This window comes from Benincasa hispida, chromosome 5, assembly GCF_027475165.1.
Source record: "Benincasa hispida cultivar pf3 chromosome 5, pf3_genome.v1.1, whole genome shotgun sequence".
Taxonomy (NCBI): domain Eukaryota; kingdom Viridiplantae; phylum Streptophyta; class Magnoliopsida; order Cucurbitales; family Cucurbitaceae; genus Benincasa; species Benincasa hispida.
In genome coordinates this window covers 48,019,226-48,040,759 of record NC_143482.1, presented here as the reverse complement: position 1 = coordinate 48,040,759, position 21,534 = coordinate 48,019,226, and positions in this window count along the sequence as shown.

The window sequence follows — 21,534 nt, the reverse complement described above, 5'->3', positions numbered from 1 at the left end:
ATCTTTAGAATCTTCTGCTAACAACATATCATCAACATACAGAAGTAAATGCACTTATTAGTATGGGAGTTGATGTACACACAACTGTCAAATGAACTCCTCTTGAACCCAATCTTAGCTGCATAGTCATCAATTCTTTTGTACCAACATTGAGGTGACTGTTTAAGTCCATAATAGACCTCTTTAGAAGGCAATATAGGTCCTAATTTTATTTTCTATATATCTGAGAGGTTGCTTCATTTATATGGTTTCATTTAGAAACCTATGTAGAAATACTGTATTAATTTCTAGCTTATCTAGCTCAAGGTTCTCTTGAACAACCAAGGACAATAGTATTTGAATGGATGTTTGTGTTACAACTGGAGAGAAAATCTTAGTATAGTTAATACCCACCTTTTGTGTGAACCACTTTGATACAAGTCTTGCCTTGTATCGGCTCTTGAACTCCAGGACTATTGGGGTTGATGCCCTAAATCTCGTGGTTTTAGACTTTGTAAATTTTATTTGTACAAATAGATCATTTATTTGATAAAATAGTGTTATTTTATTTGATTTTTAGTTCCATTAACCAGAAACCAATAAACTAAAATCCAAGGTCATTCGATGAAGCTATTGTTGGGGTTGATGCCCTAAGTCTCGTAGGGTCCTATAGCTTGTAAACATTGTATGAACAAACTCTTATGTGATTAATAAAATATATGATATTTTATTCACTTTATCTATAAAATATGTCATATTTTAGTTGCCTTAACCACAAACCAATAAACTAACATTCAAGGTTATCGTTGTAACTTAAACATGTATGTAGAGACATATAGGTGGATCGTGTTTAAATGATAACCTAAATGGTCTGTAGTATATGGATAAGGTTGAGTACCTTATCCTAGTGACACTACGAGTGTGGCCCACTTTGTAGGTGCTATAATTCTCATAAAGTGCTACAAATGATCTGATCCTGATCATTCATGTATTAGACATGTGAGCGGGGATATTCTATATAAAGGAGTTTGTATAAGATCGACCACAAAATGTTTAATCTCATTATATAACACCGTTCATAATAGAGACTTTCATTTCACCAGGATGACCATTTACCTGAATCCTGAGTGAGTTGTGAACTCTTGCCTATGAGGACAGTCCTTTGATTTGTATGGGTGAGAGCGGCCAGATCGTCGACTCAACAAGCCTACCATTTTGGGGATTCGTCTAATTGGGGAGCTGGGAACACAGCTACACAAGATAGAATTCACTCCTTCCTCGAAGCAGGGGTAAGTAGATAAATTATTCCCTTAAGAACTGATTCTGGGTCTTGAACAATGTGGTGTTACATCCTCTCCTAGCCCGAGAGGAGTTTAGTCAAGGTAGGACTATGATGTATTATTCATTAGAGGAATCAGTGGTACTTAAGGAGTTAGATGTAACTACATGGGCAAAACTAATTTGGCCCAGCTGTACTTACGAGCAATTTGTGGAGGGTCAGAATACTGTTGATTGGTTATATCCAATGGACACAAAAATATATATGTAGTGTGAAGAGTGCATTAGTCGGTCTTTAATGGGGTGCCCTATAGTTAACGGATGGTGGATAATGTAATTAAAGAGTTTAATTAATTATTCATGTATCATTGGAGCTTCAAGCTACAGGTCTATAAGGTCCCCTCGGTAGCTCAAAAGGATTTAGTTGAGAATTAGCTTTTGGGTTAATTTGAATTGTTCAAATTAATAAGAGGAAATTTTATTATATATGATATAATTAAATTGATTCAATTATATATAATATAATTGTTATAATGTATTTGAGACATTATAGTTTAATAGAAGAAATAAATATTTGAATGAGATTCAAATATATTTTCTATGAATGTGATTCATCGTTGTTAAATTTAATATAAATACAATTTATATTAATTTCCATAAAATAGAGAAAAAAAACTATAGTTTATATTGTTTATGATACAATATTAAAACTATAGGTTATATATTATATTTGATGTAACATTTAGTTTAATATACATATAATATGATAAGTTAGTTATCATATTTATTTATATTATTTTGAATAATAACTTCCCTCTTTTCTCTCAAACCACCTTAGTGGGTGGTTACTGGTTTTTGTGGCAAGAGGAATAAAAGAAAATTGTTTTCTCTTCTTCCATAACGACAACACTTGAACGATTGAAGGCATTGTCTATACGATTGAGTGTTTACAGAAAAGTTCTGTGTGCTTCAACTTCTTCTTCCTCCAAACTCAAACAAACCTTCCTAACCAAAATAGTCAAAGCCCACCACTCTTAGTTCTCACCCTGAGAATACCAAAGGCTCACTGTGGTAGTATTCGATCTATTTGGTTTGAGAAGTTCTTAAAGAAGGTCGTCAAGAAGTTGCTGAGTTCAAGACTCGTGATTGTTCGAGGGAATTACACGAAGAAATGTACTTCAAAGGTGATATCTCTTTAACCTTTTTCTTGTTTGAGTATGCTGTAATTTATTTTGAATGCATATCTTGTATGTTTACTGTGAATTATGTTTTCAATAAAAATAGAATTTGGACGATCCACTTCTACTCAAGGATCCTTCAATGTGAGTTCCTTCAATTGGTATCATAGCCAGGTTGTACTTCTGATTCCAAATTCCATTTTTTATTGAATTCGTTTACAGTTCTAATGGGTTTTACATTCTGCATTGCGTTTATATGATAAATGTGTAGATGGTTTGTTGATGGATGTTTCAGGAGTTTGCTACACGATCGTGTTGCGTTGGCTGCATGATCACATAGGCGCTCGATGGGTAGACAATCGTGCGATATATGATACTCAACGCAAGCTTACGTGCTAAACAATTGTGTAGACTATCATACTCATCGCATAGTCATTAACTACATGATTGCATAGTATACGATACTCGACGTACGTTACACAATTGTGTAGACTTTCATGCTCACCGCATAGTCAAAAGCTACACGATCGCATATAAACGATTGTCTATACTCGATGCCTCACTGCTCAACGATCAGGAGTTTGCTACACGATCAGCTGTAAGGGTTCTTGGTGGAGCGGTTCAAGATCCAGTTAACTTATTTCAAACCGATGGACACATTTTTTGTAATAAGTTAGCCTTTAATTTCCAGTCTTTGAGATTGTCTATCCCGGTCCATCAACTTTAGTTAAATATATATGTGGTGTATGTTTATTTTATATGTCATAATGTATGTAATATAGTTTTAAAACCCACCATAGGCTATGCATATATTTTCATGCATCATTTTATATTATAAGTGTTATAATATATTAGTACGCATGATTTAAATTACATAAAGCATGTCAATGCATCATATAATATAAGAGTTATAGTATATGTATGCATGCATTATAACATATCCATGCATCATTTATATTATAAATATTATAATATAAGGTTGAATGGTTGCATGGAATGTATGCTATAGCATAGTTCATAACTTAGTTATATAAAAGTTATATATTAGTAATGAATGAACATTGCATAAAGCATGACACTACCTTAGGTTAATTTATAATTGTTATAAATAACTTATGTATATCTAGCTTGCAGTGGTTGGTTTTAAGTGTTTCATTTCTTATAAGTTTTATACTAAATGAAATTAGAATTAAATCCAATAACAAAGAGATGCATGTAAACTTTAGGCTATAATCATTTTTTAAAAATGTTTTAAAATTTGGTTGAGATAGACTTAAGATCACATTTCTAATGAGATTAAAAATCTAAGTTTAATCTTTTAAATCGGTTTAATAGGATTAAATTGATTCCTAATAAAAGATTAAATATGTAACAAATGTATCTATAAGGGCCTTTTGTCTAAGGCTGGTTCTGGCTAGGCTGGGGTACTTAAGTTGATGGAAACGTCGCACTCTTACCTGCGAATCTACTTGGAAAGGTAAATTAGATAGATTTGTTACATGCATGCAGGACTTGAATCAAAGTTGTTTAATCATCAAAGACAAGTGTTGTTTTTTAGTAAATTAAACAAACACTTAAATAAGACCAGTAGCTAGATTTTTTAAGTTAATTAACCCTAGGTAGAACATTCAGTGGGAGGAAAATGGAGTATATGATACTTCATTTTTACCTCTACACATTTCTCCCTAAGAGTTCACACCGTGAGATCTACTCTCGGCCTCGAGGCACCATGGGTGTCCCCCTATGGGTGGCATTTGGGTAGATTAATACCAAGGTGAATGGAGAGAGTGTTTATAGTAAGTGGGAGCAGGACGTGTGACAACATCTCCCTTGATCTCTCTCATTAGGTTGGATAAAGTTTCATGCATCGCCTCAAGGCATCGTGGGTGTCCCCCTAAAGGATGGCAGTTTTGCATGATGCTTTATTTGATCTCCAGAAATGGATAGGGTTACTTTAGTCTCTTGTTCTAATCGGCTTTTCCCTAAGGTTAGCTCATTAGGGCGGGACTTTAGAACCTAAGATGAAGGGTTACACTTACACGGAATTGTTAAGGATGTTAACAAATTCTGGACCGAACAATGGTGTACAGTTACAAGGAGTTGTTTCTGTCTAATGGTTGAGAATGTCTCATTTCAGTGAAGGGACACTTGATCACCCTACAGTGACTTTTATCCTGCCTCATTGAAGCATCATTGCAAAATAGATGTCACTTAGGGTACACTAGACTATTTTGCTAAAACATAATTGGTTTTCTAAAAGTTGTTTAATGCAAGTAAACTTAAGTTTGTTCTTTTTCAACAATTTAATATGGTTACCGCTACACTTAGTTTGCTTGCCAATGACAAATTAACTGATGAAAATTATGCTAGTTGGAAAAACACCTAAACACGATTTTAATCATCAATGACTTACGTTTCGTCTTGATGGAGGAGTGTCCTCCCATTCCACCTTCTACTATTACTCGAAATGTTCAGGAAGCATATGAGCGATGGACAAGGGGAAACAAGAGGCCAATAGTATATCTTGGTAAGTCTTAATGAAGTCTTGGTCAAGAAGCATGAGCCCATGGTCACTGCATGTGAGATCATGGAGTCTCTGCGGGGAATATTCGGACAACCATCCACACAGCTCAGGCACGACGCTCTCAAATACATCTTCAATTCAGGTATGCAAGAGAAGTCGTCTGTTCAGGAACATGTTCTTAACATGAAGATCCACTTTAATGTGACGAAGATGAACAAGTCAAGCATCGATGAGGCTAACTAGGTTAGTATCATTCTTGAATCTTTACCAGAAAGCTTCTTACACTTCCATAGTAATGTTGTTCTGAACAGGATTGACTACAACTAACTACCTTGCTCAATGAGCTGCAGACTTTCCAATCCTTGTTGAAAAGCAATGAGCAAAAGGGTGAAGCAAATGTTGCTTCATCTTTTAGAAAGTTCCATAAAGGTTCGACATCCGAAACTAAGTCTGCACTTTCTTCCTCCGGCACTAAAAAGTGGAAGAAGAAGAAGGGTGGAAAGGGGAAGGCTGCTGCTAACCCAGAAGTTGCTGTTCAAAGGGGTAGACAACCAGTGAGGGTTGACAAAGGAAAGTGTTTCCATTGCAACCAGGACGGGCACTAGAAGAGGAATTGCCCCAAGTATTTGGCAAAAAAGAAGAAGGCCAAATGTGATTTACTTGTTTTGTAAACTTAGTGGAGAATGATGATTCTACCTGGATTATTGACTCTGGGGCCACTAACCATGTTTATTCTTCATTTCAGGGAATTAGTTCCCGACGACAACTAGATGCTGGTGAGATGACGATGCGAGTTGGAACCGGACACTTCATCTCAACTGTGATAGTGGGAGGTCTCTAGTTATCTTTACAGAACAAATTTCTCATTCTGAATTATGTATTTGTAGTTCTTGATTTACAAAGGAACTTAGTTTTTGTAAAGTGTCTTTTGGAACATTATTATCAAATTAACTTTCTTTATAATAAGGTATTTATTATTACGAATGGTGTTGATATATGTTCTACTAAACTGGAAAACAATTTGGATGTGCTAAGGCCATTAGCAACAAATGCCCTCCATAACATTGAGATGTTTAAAACTGTCGTAACTCAAAATAAACGACTTAGAATTTCCCCTAAGAAAAATGTCCAACTTTGGCAGCTAATGCTAGGACACATTAATCTCAATAGGATTGAGAGGTTGGTGAAGAATGGACTTTTAAGCGAGTTAGAAGAAAATTCTTTACCAGTGTGTGAGTCATGCCTTGAAGGCAAGATGACTAAAAGGATTTTTATGGGAAAAGGTCATAGAGCCAAAGGACCTTTAGAGATAGTGCAGAAAGTGCATTCAAACCTTTGTGGTCCGATGAATGTAAGAGCTATGGGAGGTTATGAATATTTCATCACCTTCACTGATGATTATTCATGGTATAGGTACATTTATTTAATGCAACATAAATCTTAGTCTTTTGAAAAGTTCAAAGAATTCAAGGCTAAAGTTGAAAATGCATTAAATAGAACGATTAAAACACTTCAATCTGATCGAGGTGGAGAGTTTATGGATCTGACTTTCCAAAACTATTTGATAGAACATGGAATAGTATCTCAACTCTCATCATCTGGTACACCTCGGCAAAATGGTGTATCAGAGAGGAGAGATCAAACCCTGTTGGATATGGTTCGGTCTATGATGAGTTACACTTCCTTACCTGACTTGTTTTGGGGTTATGCAGTTGAGACTACAGTTTATATCCTGAACTGTATTCCCTCTAAGAGTGTTGCCAAAACACCTCTGGAGTTACGGAATGGTCGTAAAGCTAGTTTACGTCATTTCAGAATTTGGGGTTGCCCAACACATGTGCTTAAGGCCAATCCTAAGAAACTGGAACCACGTTCAAGGTTATACCTATTTGTAGGCTACCCAGAGATGGTTATTTCTTTTATCATAAAGAAAACAAAGTATTTGTATTGAAAAATGCTACTTTTCTTGAGGAGGACAACATAAGAGAGCACAAACCTGGAAGTAAAATCGTGTTGAATGAGATTTCCAAAGAAACTACTAAAACTTCAACAAGAGTTGTTGAAGAGCCTAGTACCTCAACAAGAGTTGTTGAAGTAGGTTCATCTAGTAAGTCAAATCGACCTCAAGTGTTGAAGGAACCTCAATGTAGTGGGAGGGTTGCAAAGTGATGACATGCAGAAATGCATGTCATCTTAGGCCTTTTATTTAGAATTATGAGGGCTGTCAAGCATAATATGTGGTAATTATGTTAGGAATTCATGAGAAAATGAGTTTGCGGCGTTCAGCATTAAGAATCTCGACTAACCCATTATTATGTATTATTATGCGTTTAATTGTCTATTTTTGTAGCTAACGCAGAAAGTGAACGCAAACGTGGAAGGCGTGCACCGCATAGACGACCGCATGCAGAGAAACTCTCCAATGCAAACGCGAACGCATACGATCAATGCATGGGTGTTGCGGTAATCAGCCGCATGCGTCCATCGCATAGGAGTTGCGATCGTCAAGCGATTGCGGTCATCATGTAGAAGTTGCAGTAATCAAGCGAATGCAGTCATTTCAAGACTATGGCTACACGGTAACGCATTATAGTGGGATTACCGCAAGGTTGGTGGAATGAACACATCAACGCATATCTCGGGAAAATCAAAAGATGATTTTGACATTTCACCTATCACGCCATTAGCAGTAGAGATTCAGAAAAGGACTAACGCGCTGCGAATGTCAAAATCAAAGTAGTCCATTAATGCTGTCGGCGATCAAGCTCTATAAATAGAAGCCGCTGAACAGAATTACAACTCATCCAAGGTTTTCGCCCAAGGTTCGGCCTTCGAGTGGATCCTTGAGATCCAGACGAATGCGTTAGAAGAAAGCTTGAGAGTTCTTCATCTTCTTCATCCATTCTGAGTGATGAACGGAGCCTTCGCCAGAGTTAGATCTCGAGAGACTCAGCTCCACTGCCTATCCATGGCACCACCGACGGCCTTGACACACATCTGCTGGAAGCAAGACATTGTTTCCAACTGGTCATTTCATTTTCTCTTCTTTTCTTATATTGTATTGTATTACATTTTGGATTAAGAAATTAATACATTGTGTGTTCAATGCATTTCTATGTTTCCTTCGATTCCATCTCCATCTTCATTACTTAGTATCTTTAACTTTCATTGCATCACTTAGTAAGATTGCTAGAGTATCACATACTTAGTCATGTGGATTAGAGATATGAAACATGTAGCAAACCACCAAGAGGTGTGCATTGTGCGAGTGTGCGAGAAAACCTTATTTGCTTACTGTGAAGCTATAGCAACGCCAGTCAATAGGTGGACGCAACACTTGTCTATGAGTAAAGTCAACAACAACTAACTGCCCGGGAGAGTAAGTGGTTGGTCGCATTAAGCAATGTAAGATTCACTAGAGATAGGAATAATCTTACGTCAGCCAAGTTCATGCGGTTACCTTGTCTTATGAGCGCATCATTCATCATTTAGGCATACTTGGAAGAGTAGTCTAAAATCCAAATATAAGACTAGAGAGAGCGGATTGAAATGTATAAGTAAGAATGGGGAACTTAGGAATAAGCTCTATTTTTTATTACACAGCGTATGCACCCTACGGAGAGGATATTGCATGCATCTAAGAAGTAGGATACGGTGGCTGTATGCAGTCATCTCAACCCTTTTACATACACACCGCATACGTCCTAGATTTAGGCTCAAGTGTGTAAAGCATGATCACATAGCTTGCGTTGGCTGAGGATGCCCTTACGGTCACAACCACGGTCACTCTTAAAGGTTGCGATGAAGACATCTCCACATTTTATCTATTTTTCCATCCATTTACTTCACGTCAACAATTGTCGTGTCTCTACCTCTCATGCATACTTCTCATTGTGTTGTCTGTTATTTAGGAGTAGGAGTAGATGGTAGCTTAAACCCCCCCCCCCCCATTCTTTTATTCAACCGCCACATACACATCACCGCATACATTTAGTTACAAGTCCCTAAGTTTGACCTTGGATCACCCGAGAAACTTGCATTCGCGTTATACTTGGCGTGAGCGCAAGAAAACTTGTGACAGGAACGCATGGTCATCACATACATTCGTTAATGCATAGTTCACTCCAATGCATGACCACCGACGCATGATAATCAATGCATACCTTAAGATATACATCGCATATTGCGCCCCACATGATTTTAGCCATCAAGTTTTTGGTGGCTAATTTCACGTCACTAAGTTTTTGGTGCCGTCGCTAGGGACTTGACAGCTAATTGTTTGTTGAGTTTTGTGTCTCTGCAGGCAACCTTTTTATCTTGGGAGTATTGTAGCTTGTGTGACCAAGTTGCAAACAATATTAAATTGTAGGCAATGCACCGAAAGCCAGTATTGACCCCAAGGTAGAAGGGCAAACAGTCGCATGAGCTGGAGGTAATTCTAAGCACATGACGGCCGCATGCGCCCAACAATTGTTGGAAGTTCCAATGGTCAAGGCATCTTGACCTAAGAAGTTGAGAGAAATCTCCTACATGGGAGACTCATTGCGGTGACAACACTACAATTTCTTCAGGGACGTCTTCTACTCTATCTTTACCTTGCTTTCTTAGTTTAGTTTATTTTTATTTTTATTGTTATTTTGGATATGCGGCTGCTTCCTTGGTTGTGGTGCATTTGCTCCCTGTAGGTGCGAAAAATAATTTTCCTCGGTGCGCATTACAACGGAAGAAGTTCTTCCCTCCTTCAATGCATGGCATCGATCGCGTGGATTCCAACGCATAATCGCATGCGTTATTTTGCCTAGGGTCCTTTCTTGTTATCTTTCAGGCATTATCCTTTTGAAATTCTCTTTTCTCGATTGCGCTTCTTTCCTATGTTTCTATGATGGTAAGTATAATTCACTGCATCCACTAATTAAGCATCGTAAGGCTTACTTTACTTTTAATAGCTTTTTCAAATTTTGAAAGTCTTAAGTTTTATTACATGCAAACCTTTGCTCAAATGTTTATTACCGCATTCTTGTGAGTTTGTTTTTAGCTTTGTGGTGAGAATGCTGCCAACCTCTAAGTTTGGGGGTGGCAACGGTCACAGAGAATTACATTCATTACATTGCGGTCATTTCAATGCAAACATATATATATATATATTGAGAATAACAACTCCACTGTCAACGCAATGGGGAAACCCATGTTGATAAGAGTTAAGTTGTGAAAGGCACTTACCCGTAGTTGGATGTCCGCATGACACACGTGGGGGCAAGCCAAAAATGAAGGTAGGTCGCCAAGATCAACGCATAAACGCAACTCCTCTATCCAGTGCAAGCCAAATAAGACAAGAGTTGAGTTGAATATGGAACGCAACCGAAGTTGGATGCCCGCATGACATACGTGGGGGTAAGCCAAAATAAATAGTGTAACCAGGTTCAACGTCGCATTCGAATAAGTCACCGCAAATTTTTTGAAAGGTTTTGAATGAATACATTCTCAAAAGCTAAATGCAAAGTTGCAGTGAATGAATAAAAAGTTTTTTAGCAAAGGCTTGTCGGATTTAAATTTAGAAAAGATCTTTTTGAAGATAGCCAAAGTAGAGGAGAGCATTGCGGTGATGGTTAAAGGTATGAGTAAATTATATTCTGAGAAACTGGTCATCAAAAAGGAAAGCAAGAAAGTGAGTTAAGCATTTCTTGAGTATAACGCATGCTTGAGGACAAGCATGATTCTAAGTTTAGGGGTGTATGACATGCAGAAATGCATATCTTAAGCCTTTTATTTAGAATTATGAGGGCTGTCAAGCATAATGTGTAGCAATTATGTTAGGAATTCATGAGAAAATTAGTTTGCGGCGTTCAGCATTAAAAATCTCGACTAATCCATTATTATGCGTTCAATTGTCTATTTTTGTAGCTAACGCAGGAAGTGAACGCAAATGCGAAAGTCGGGCTAATGCATGCAAAAAAACTCTCCATGGAAAATGCAAACGCATATGATCAACGCATGGGTGTTGTGGTAATCAGTTGCATGCGTCCATGGCATAGGAGTTGCTATCGTCAAGCGATTGCGGTCATCGTGTAGAAGTTTCGGTAATCAAGGGAATGCGGTCATTTCAAGATTGTGGCTACACGATAACGCATAATAGTGGGATTACCGCAAGGTCGGTGGAATGAACGCATCAACGCATATCTCGAAAAAATCAAAAGATGATGTTGACATTTCACCTACCACGCCGTTAGCAGCAAAGATTCAGAAAAGGACTAACGCGCTGCGAATGTCAGAATCAGAGCAGTCCATTAATGTTATCGGCAATCAAGCTCTATAAATAGAAGCTGTTGAACAGAATTTCAACTCATCCAAGGTTTTCACACAAGGTTCGGCCTTCGGGCGGATCCTTGTGATCCAGACGAATACGTTAGAATAAAGCTTGAGAGTTCTTCATCTACTTCATCCATTCTGAGTGACGACCAGAGCCTTCGTTGGAGTTAGATCTCGAGAGAGTCAGCTCCACCGCCCATCCATGGCACCACCGGCAGCCTTGACACATATCTGCTGGAAGCAAGACATTGCTTCCAGTTGGTCATTTCATTTTCTCTTCTTTTCTTATATTGTATTGTATTACATTTTAGATTAAGAAATCAATACATTGTGTGTTCAATGCATTTCTATGTTTCCTTCGATTCCATCTCCATCTTCATTACTTAGTATCCTTAACTTTCATTGCATCACTTAGTGAAATTGCTAGAGTATCGCATACTTAGTCATGTGGATTAGAGATATGAAACATGCAGTAAACCACCGAGAAGTGTGCGTTGTGCGAGTGTGTGAGAAAACCTTATTTGCTTAGTGTGAAGCTGCAGCAACGCCTGTCTATAGGCAGACACAACGCTTGTCTATGAGTAAAGTCAACAACAACTAACTGCCCGGGAGGGTAAGTGGTTGGTCACATTAAGCAATGTAAGATTCACTAGAGATAGGAATAATCTTACGTCAACCAAGTTCATGCGGTTACCTTGTCTTATGAGCGCATCATTCATCATTTAGGCATACTTGGAAGAGTAGTCTAAAATCCAAATCTAAGAATCGAGAGAGCGGATTGGAACGCATAAGCAAGAATAGGGAATTTAGAAATAAGCTTTGTTTGCTATTACACAGTGTATGCACCCTACGGAGAGGATGTTGCATGCGTCCAAGAAGTAGGATACGGTGACTGTATGTGGTCATCTCGACCCTTTTGCATACACACCGTATACGTCCTAGATTTAGGCTCAAGTGTGTGAAGCATGATCACATAGCTTGCGTTGGCTGAGGTTGCACTTGCGGTCACTCTTAAGGGTTGCGATGAAGACATCTCCACATTTTATCTATTTTTCCATCCATTTACTTCACGTCAACAGTTGTCATGTCTCTACCTCTCGTGCATACTTCTCATTGCATTGTCTATTAGTTAGGAGTAGGAGTAGGTGGTAGCTTAAAACCCCCCCTCATTCTTTTATTCAACCGCCGCATGCACATCACCGCATACATTTAGTTATAAGTCCCTAAGTTTGACCTCGGATCACTCAAGAAACTTACGTTCACGTTATACTTGGCGTGAGCGCAAGAAAACTTGTGACAAGAATGCATGGTCATCGCATACATTCGTTAACGCATAGTTCACTCCAATGCATGACCACCGACGCATGATAATCAACGCATACCTTAAGACATGCATCGCATATTGCGCCCCACATGATTTTAGCCATCAAGTTTGTTATGGGTATTTAGATCTTTCGAGATCAAAAGAACAAAATGCTAGCATTGTCTCAGGCGTCGTATATTGAAAGATGCTTGTCAAGTATTCATGCAGAACTCCAAAAGGGGCCTATTGCCTTTCAGGCATGGAATTACATTATCTAAGGAACAGTGTCCTAAGACACCTCAAGAGGTTGAGGATATGAGATAGATCCTTTATGCATCTGTCGTGGGAAGTTTGATGTATGCGATGTATGTACCAGACCTGACATCTACTATACAGTGGGGATAGTCAGTAGATATCAGTCTAATCCAGGATTAGATCACTGGATAACCTTTAAAAACATCCTCAAGTATCTACAGAGAACGAAGGACTATATGCATGTGTATGGTTCTAAGGATTTGATCCTTATGGGATACACGGAATCTGATTTTCAGATTGATAGGGATTCTTGGAAATCCACATCAGGATCAATTTTCACTCTTAACGGAGGAGCAGTTGTATAGCAAAGCACCAAGCAGGGGTGCATCGCAGACTCCACCATGGAGGCTGAGTATGTAGCAACTTGTGAAGCTGCTAAGGAAGTCGTTTAGCTCAGGAAATTCTTCACTGATTTGGAAGTTGTTCCAGACATATCAAAGCCCATCACACTTTATTGTGATAATAGTGGTGCTGTGGCTAATTCCCGAAAGCCTAGGAGTCATAAGCGCGGTAAGCACATAGAGCGAAAGTATCATTTCATCCGAGAGATTATGCATTGAGGGGACGTGATTGTCACGAAGATAGCTTCAGAGCACAATGTTGCTAATTCGTTTACAAAGGCCCTCACGACTACAGTGTTTGAGGGTCACCTATAGAGTATGGGTCTATAGGAAATACCACGATTGGACTAGGGCAAATGGAAGATATTGTACTGGGCGTTTTATGCCCTAGTTTATTGTTTTGTGTACTTTGTATTTCATTATGTTGTACACTTCACTAGCTTTAGGAAAAGTGGGAGATTGTTGGGGTTAATGCCCTAAATCTTGTAGGGTTCTATAGTTTAAAAATATTGTATGAACAAACTCTTATGTGATTAATAAAATATATGATATTTTATTCACTTTGTCTATAAAATATGTGATATTTTAGTTGCATTAACCACAAACCAATAAACTAACATCCAAGGTTATCGTTGTAACTTAAACGTGTATGTGGAGACATACAGGTGGATCATGTTTAAGTGATAACCTAAATGGTCTGTAGTATATAGATAAGATTTGGTACCTTATCCTGGTACACTATGAATATGGCCCGCTTAAAGTGCTACAAATGATCTGATCCTGATCATTCATGTATTAGACAAGCAAACGGGCATATTCTATACAAAGGAGTTTGTATAAGATCGAACCACGAAATGTTTTGTCTCATTATATAACACCGTTCAAAATAGAGACTTTCATTTCACCAGGATGACCATAGGTAACATGACCTGAATCCTGAGTGAGTTGTAAACTCCTGCCTATGAGGGCGGTCATTTAATTTGTATGGGTGAGAGCAACCAGATCGCCGACTCAATAAGCCTACCATTTTGGGGATTCATTTAATTGGGGAGCTGGGAATACAGCTACACAAGATAGAAATTCACTCCTTCCTTGAAGCAGGGGTAAGGGTTGATTCCGGGTCTTGAACACTATGGTGTCACACCCTCTTCTGGCCCGAGAGGGGTTTAGTCATAGTAGGACTATGATGTATTGTTCATTAGAGGGATCAGTGGTACTTAAGGAGTTAAATGTCATGGGCAAAACGCTAATTTGGTCCAACTGTACTTACGAGAAATTTGTGGAGGGTCATCATACTGTTGATTGGTTATATCCAATAGACATAAAAATATATATGTAGTGCGAAGAGTGCAGCAACCGATCTTTAGTGGTGTGCCCTATAGTTAACGGATGGTGTATAACGTAATTAAAGAGTTTAATTAATTATTCATGTACCGTTGGAGCTTCAAGCTACATATCTATAAGGTCCCCTTGGTAGCTCAAAAGGGTTTAGTTGAGAATTAGCTTTTGGGTTAATTTGAATTATTCAAATTAATAAGAGGAAATTTTATTATATATGATATAATTAAATTGATTCAATTATATATAATATAATTGTTATAATATATTTGATATATTATAATTTAATAGAGAAAATAAATATTTGAATGAGATTCAAATATATTTTCTATGAATGTGATTCTTAGTTATTAGATTTAATATAAATATGATTTATATTAATTGCCATAAAATGGAGAAAAGAAACTATAGTTTATATTGTATATGATATAATATTAAAACTATAGGTTATATGTTATATTTAATATAACATATAGTTTAATATAAATATAATATGATAAATTAGTTATCATATTTGTTTATATTATTTTGAATAATAACTTCCCTCTTTTCTCTCCAACTACCTTAGTGGGTGGTTATTGGTTTTTGTGGCAATAGGAATAAAAAAAAAATTGTTTTCTCTTCTTTCTTAACAACAACACTTGAACGATTGAAGGCTTTGTCTATAAGATTGAGTTTTTACAGAAAAGTTCGATGTGCTTCAATCTTCTTCTTGCTCCAAACTCAAACAAACCCTCCTAACTAAAGTAGTCAGAGCTCGCCACTCTTGGGTTTGAAGAAAATCGGGCACAAGGATTTCCATGAGCAGTGGAAAGATCTTTCCAAATTTCAATCGTATATGAACTTTACAATTACAATCAGAAATGAAAACGTACGGTTATGCGAAATACAGAAATTACAGCATACTATACAAAAGATCAAGGACAAGAATCAACACACTTTTGTAGACTCATCTTCAAGTTCCTTGATCACAAACGCTCGATCACAGCACCACAGCAACACACGAACATCTAACACGACCGCTACACTACACAAACACCACGCACTCAAACTAAGCGATCGCCAAGGTCACGAACACCTAGAACACCGTGAAAGGCCTCCACAGAACCTCGACTGTGTCGAGTTGGGTATGACACCACCAAGAAGGTTAAATTGGTATTCTCGGTGTGAAAATCCAGAAGTGGGCTCTATGTGGACTTGGTTAGAGGCAGAAAACCGGAGGAATCATAATCGTGTAAATGATTAAGCAAGTGGGAGATGGAGTAACCTAGCGTATAGGTCGATGCCTAATCGTTTAGGAAAATCTATGTGATCGTCTAGCAAAAGCTATGTGATCGTTTAGCTCATCATCTAGCTAAGTGTTTATCGTGTAAGAACACTCCATGATCTTTTAGCTAACTTCAAGCTCGTTTAGCTTATCATTTAGCTGAATGTCTATCGTGTACTAAAATTCCATGATGGTTTAGCTAACTCCAAGTTATCGCTTAGTAAATCTGATTTACTTGACAACTTCTACGTGAGAATTTTCTGAGATTGGAAAATCTTTTCTTTTCTTACCTTACTAAAATTAGGAAAACATTTTTTCTTTTATCTCACGATTACCATGAAACCACCAATAACCTCTCACTCAATTGGTTATTAGAGAAAAAGAGATAATTATCCAATAATTAATGTTATTATAAATATAAATGATAATTGACTTACCATACTATATTTATAACCTATAGTTTTAATATTTCATCTCATGAAACATACAAACCATAGGTCTTTTTCTATTTCATGGCTCTTAATGTAAATCTTATTTACATTAATTCTTCACTTGATGTATCTCATACACCATACCAATCATATCATATATAATCGAATTACTTCTTATCAATTTGAACATTTCAAATCAACATCAAGTACTGATCCTCAATTTGAATCCATTGAGCTACCAAGGGGACCTTATGAACCTTAGCTCGAAGCTCCAACAATACGTGAATAATTGACTAAACTCTCTAGGCATGGGATCCACCATCCGTTAATTGACAGGCATTCCACTAAAGACCAACAACTGAACTCTTCTTACTACAGATATATTATGTGTCCATCTTAACCAATCAACGGTGCGACAACCTTTCACAACTCGCTCGTAAGTACAGCTCGACCAATAACCGTTATGCACCTGTAGTTACATCTAACTCCTTAAGTACCATTGAATCCTCTAATGAACATAAGTCATAGTCCTACTATGACTGAGTCCTCTCTTCCAAAGAGAAGTTGTGGCCACTATGTTCAAGCCTCAAAATCAGCCCTTAAGGGAGCAATCTATCTACTTACCCCTGCATCGGGGAAGGAGTGAATTCCATCTTGTGTAATTGAGTTCCCAACTCCCAAATCAAACAAGTCCCCAAAATGGTAGGCATGTTGAATTGGCAGTCTGGCCATTCTCACCTATACTAATCAAAGGATCACCCTCAAAGGAGGAGTTCTCAAAACACTCAAGATTGAAGTCATGTCACTTATGGTCGTTTAGTGAGATGTAAGTTTCTAGTATCAACGGCTTTATATACAGAGTCTAGTCATCTCGTGATCCGATCTTATACAAACTCTTTGTATAAGACACCTCCGCTCGCATGTCTCCACATGAATGGTCAGGATCTACCATCTGTAGTAGTTTACAACACTTGCAAACCTCTGCAAAGTGGGTTGTATCCGTAGTGTCACAAGGATCAGGTATCCCACCTTAATTCTTATACTACAGACCTATTTAGGTTATCACTTAAGGCATGATCCACTTGTATATCATATATACATGCTTAAGTTTACATAAGATAAACATGGAGCTTTTTTTATTGGATATGAGTAAATGCCATAATGAAATAATAGTTATTTTATTCATAAAACAATGTGTATAATTACAAATAACGAGACTCCGGATGAATTAGGACACCAATCCCAACAGGGTTCTCATCCTAAGAATACCAAAGGCTCACTGTGGTAGTGTTTGATCTATTTGGTTTGAGAAGTTCTTGAAGAAGGTCTTCAAGAAGTTGCTGAGTTTGAGGCTTGTGACTGTTCGAGGGAATTACACGAATAAAGGTTCTTCAAAGGTGATATCTCTTAAACCTTTTCCTTGTTTAAGCATGCTATAATTTATTTTGAATGTATATATTGTATGTTTACTATAAATTATGTTTTCAATAAAAAAGGAATTTGGACGATCCGCTTCTGCTCAAGAATCTCCTTCAATACGAGTTCCTTCAATTGGTATCAGAGCCAGGTTGTAGTTTTGATTCCAAATTCCATTTTTGTATTGAATTTGTTTACAGTTTTGGTGGGTTTTACATTCTACATTGCATTTATATGATAAATATATGTGGATGGTTTGTTGATGGATGTTTCAGGATAGAAGTCTCTGTTTATGGCTTTCTATTTATTTTACAAAGTTAATTTGTAAAGGCCCCTACGTTTTTGGGCAATAAATTGCAATCGAGTCTGTATTTGTTTAAGTTTTGAGTCACTCATGAGGCTTCAGAAGAAGGGTTGTCGTGCATTTTGATGGAGAAGACGAAATGAAAGTTGTCACATCGTGTGAATGTCAGTGCGGGAGAAAAATACATATTTCAGGTGTTATTGTGCATAGAATGATGAAACCACGTTGAAAGTTGTCTGAATTAGAGACTTGGTCTAACTAAAGACCTTAAACTAAGCACTTATTGGGAGACAACCCCAAGTGTTCTTGTTTAATTTAGCTTTATTTTATTTGTCATTTGATTGTTTGATTTTTTTTAAAAAAAGATAGAGAGCCACCTCATGATTATTTTGTTTTGATCCTCAGGTTGGAGATAATTGTAAAACTCGCACCTTACTTTCTCTCTCTCTCTCTCTCTCTTTTTTATTATGTTTATTGGTTAAGTTAAGCAAAATGTTGGGTTAAATATCTAAGTTAGATTGAATTTGCGCATTCTGAGGAAGGATGAGTTTGAAGAAGGAAAATGGTTAAGTAAGGAAGCTTAGCTCTCAGCACTTATTAATTTGGCTTTATAAGAGAATTTCTGGCTAAGTGTTCATCGTGCTGAAGGGTGTTCGAGCATCGAGTGAGCACCAAGCAAGCATCGAGTAAATTCTGCCGAGCGTCGAGTATAAGTAATTGAGGAAGGGTCGAGCATCGAGTAAAGACTACCTAGTGTCGAGTATAAGTTACCGAGGAAGGAGTCGAGCGTCGAGGGTAAGCGAGGAAGGGTCGTGTGTTGAGTATGAGCATCGAGTGAGAAGCGTGCATCGCCATCGAGTAGTGATTCCTTTCATCGAGTATTTAACAGAGAGTCTCGAAAATTTCTGTCAAGTAAAGACCTCTCTCCATCGAGTTTTCCCAACGAGGATCGAGTTACTCGAACGCTCAATTTTAAAAGCTCAGTTTTGAACTTCTCTTTTAGTACCTGAACAGATGGCTTAATCTTGACCCTTGATCTCCACTAGTGGGTGAGGTAGCTTAAGGAGATTTCATGTAAAGGGTTGGACAGTAGTATAAAAAGGAAGAGAACATCAAAGGCTCGTTTTGGACAATTTTCTCGAGCAAACCAGACGAACTTGGTACCACTGGAAAGTTCTATGAGTCTAGTTTATGAAATCGAGCCTTTGTAAGGGAGTTCTCACCGGAAAGAGGGCGGAGAAGAAAGGAAGAGTCAAAGTTTCATTTTCAGGCGTTTCTGGGAACTCGACGAAGAAAAATAGATCTAGACCGAACCACTTGGATTTTCAAGCCAAAACTTTAAGGTATTCTTCTAAACACCATTCCAAGTAAGTTTGTAGAAGGAACCTTGATAAGAAAAGATCTAGGATTTGAGTTACACATTTTGGGAAGTTAAACCTAGCATCTTTACTCAAGCAGGGAGTTGCAGTTAGGTTTATTGGGAAAGATTTGAAGGCCTAGGTTAAACCACAAGGAGTTTCATGTTGAAACTTTGAGGTAACATTGGTAACAAAATTTCGAACATGTTTGAAGAAGGAACTTTCTTAAAACGAGTTCTATTTTTCAAGTTATTTACGTTAGAAATTGAATCTAGAAAATGTTGGACGATTATGCAACCCCTTGCTAAGTATGAGGTTAGTTAAAAGAGTAGTCTCAAAAGGGAGGCCAAAGTAGCAACTAAACTCTTATTCTTTATGTGTAGTAGCTAAGTCCATTAGGAAGGCCTACAAAGCTTAGAAAGAACCAAGCCTGAGGATCTGTGAGTGGCTAAATGTTTTCAAATATGTTCACAAAAGGGACATGCGTTCCAAATGAATTTCATGCTAACATTCATGGGTTTTCCAAGAAACTAAAGTTTATACTTATATTTTAAATGAGTTTTGTTAATCCTATCATATGTTAAGAATGTATGAAAAAGTAATGCAACTATATGTTATTAATTGTGAAGTATGCATGCTGAATGATAATGAGGCTCTTAAAACGAAAGCTAAATAAGTGCTAAGGCAAAAGCTTATGATGCTCGAATCTTCTATGAATTTTATGTTTCTAATATACCGAATACCGAAGGTACAGAAGGTATCCGAGGAAGTACCTAAGGTGTTGACGGTACTTAGTATATTCCACGTGCACGTAGGTAGTTCTTTGTGAGAGGTCGAAGTATGGGTCTCCTGGCTACAGCCTTTATCATGGGACCGAAGCATGGGTCTCATGACCATGAATGGACGTTGAGAGCTTGAGCTATAAATGTTCGTTCCCAACTAAGGTTTGGTAGCATGATTGATTATAACTCTATGGTTAATGTATTTCTATGTGTTACTCACTGGGCAACCAGTTCACCATTTTCAAATGTTTTCCTTTTTCCCAGGTAGCAGTCAGTTCCCTCGCAGTTGAATCCACTGCAACTTGCCATCCAAAGTTTGGTGACCTTAGGAAGAAGCTTAGGTTAAGCTTGTTTGATGTACACACATTTGGAAAGGAGTTGGGGACTTTGAAACTTATTTTCTTTTGGGACACATGTTTATTTTGATCATCTTATTTCGTTGGACATATGTTTGTTTTTGGAACTGTAATTAAGACTTACACTATTTAATTTCATGGACGTGTTTTTGCCAAGTCGTTTTCATATTCAGGTTTCAAGCAGGTTCACTTAAATTAGGCAATAAGTGCTAGCACCTAGGTCAGTAATTTCTGCCGTCATATCCTCTTTTGGTTTTAGAAGGTAAATCGGGAGGGGGTGTGACAATGATGCTCAAGTGTTTTCAAGCATCAGTTCGCCATCCAGATTCATGAATCCTTGGTTATTACCCAGGCTTGTATCACTCATCTGTTGTGTGACTGTTTTAGATGTTATGCATTGGGGACAATGCATCTTTTTAAGCTTAGGTGGGAGGCGTACTTTGTGCTTGAATCTTGTACTTTTATGCATGTTGTTTTGAGTTGATTGTTTTATGCATATTATTATTGATTTTTAGAAAACATCGAAAAATTTTGAAAATTTTGAAAAAGAGTTGATTTTGGTTAGGAAGAATACTGAGACTAATTGAATTGTGTTCTTTGGTTGCTTTCTTTTACTATGATGGTTGATGAGTCACTCATGATGTATCCCATGCTTTAAAGTAGAAATTGGATAACATAGTTTTGTCTTGAGTGTTCTTTGTTCTGAATCCCTCTTTGTATCCTCTGTTATCTTGAGCACGCACCACTTTAATTTAGAACCTCTAACTAAACAAAGTATTTAATTTAAATCAATTTGGTTGTCACCTCGAAAGGCCCCACTAGTTAGAGAGTGTCTTGCATGATGGTTTGTAATGTTAGACTATAAGGAAAGAAAAGAATATTATTATTGCCTTAGAAAAAAAATATATAAAATAAAATAAAAAGAAAAGTATACTCATGTGCTTAAAAGAAATATTTTTTTCTTATTGTAAACTTGTAATGTATATGCATGGATAAGAGTAAAAAGAGTTGCCTTTGCTGTGATCAGTTAGGACACCTAGAAATTGGCTAGGTATGGT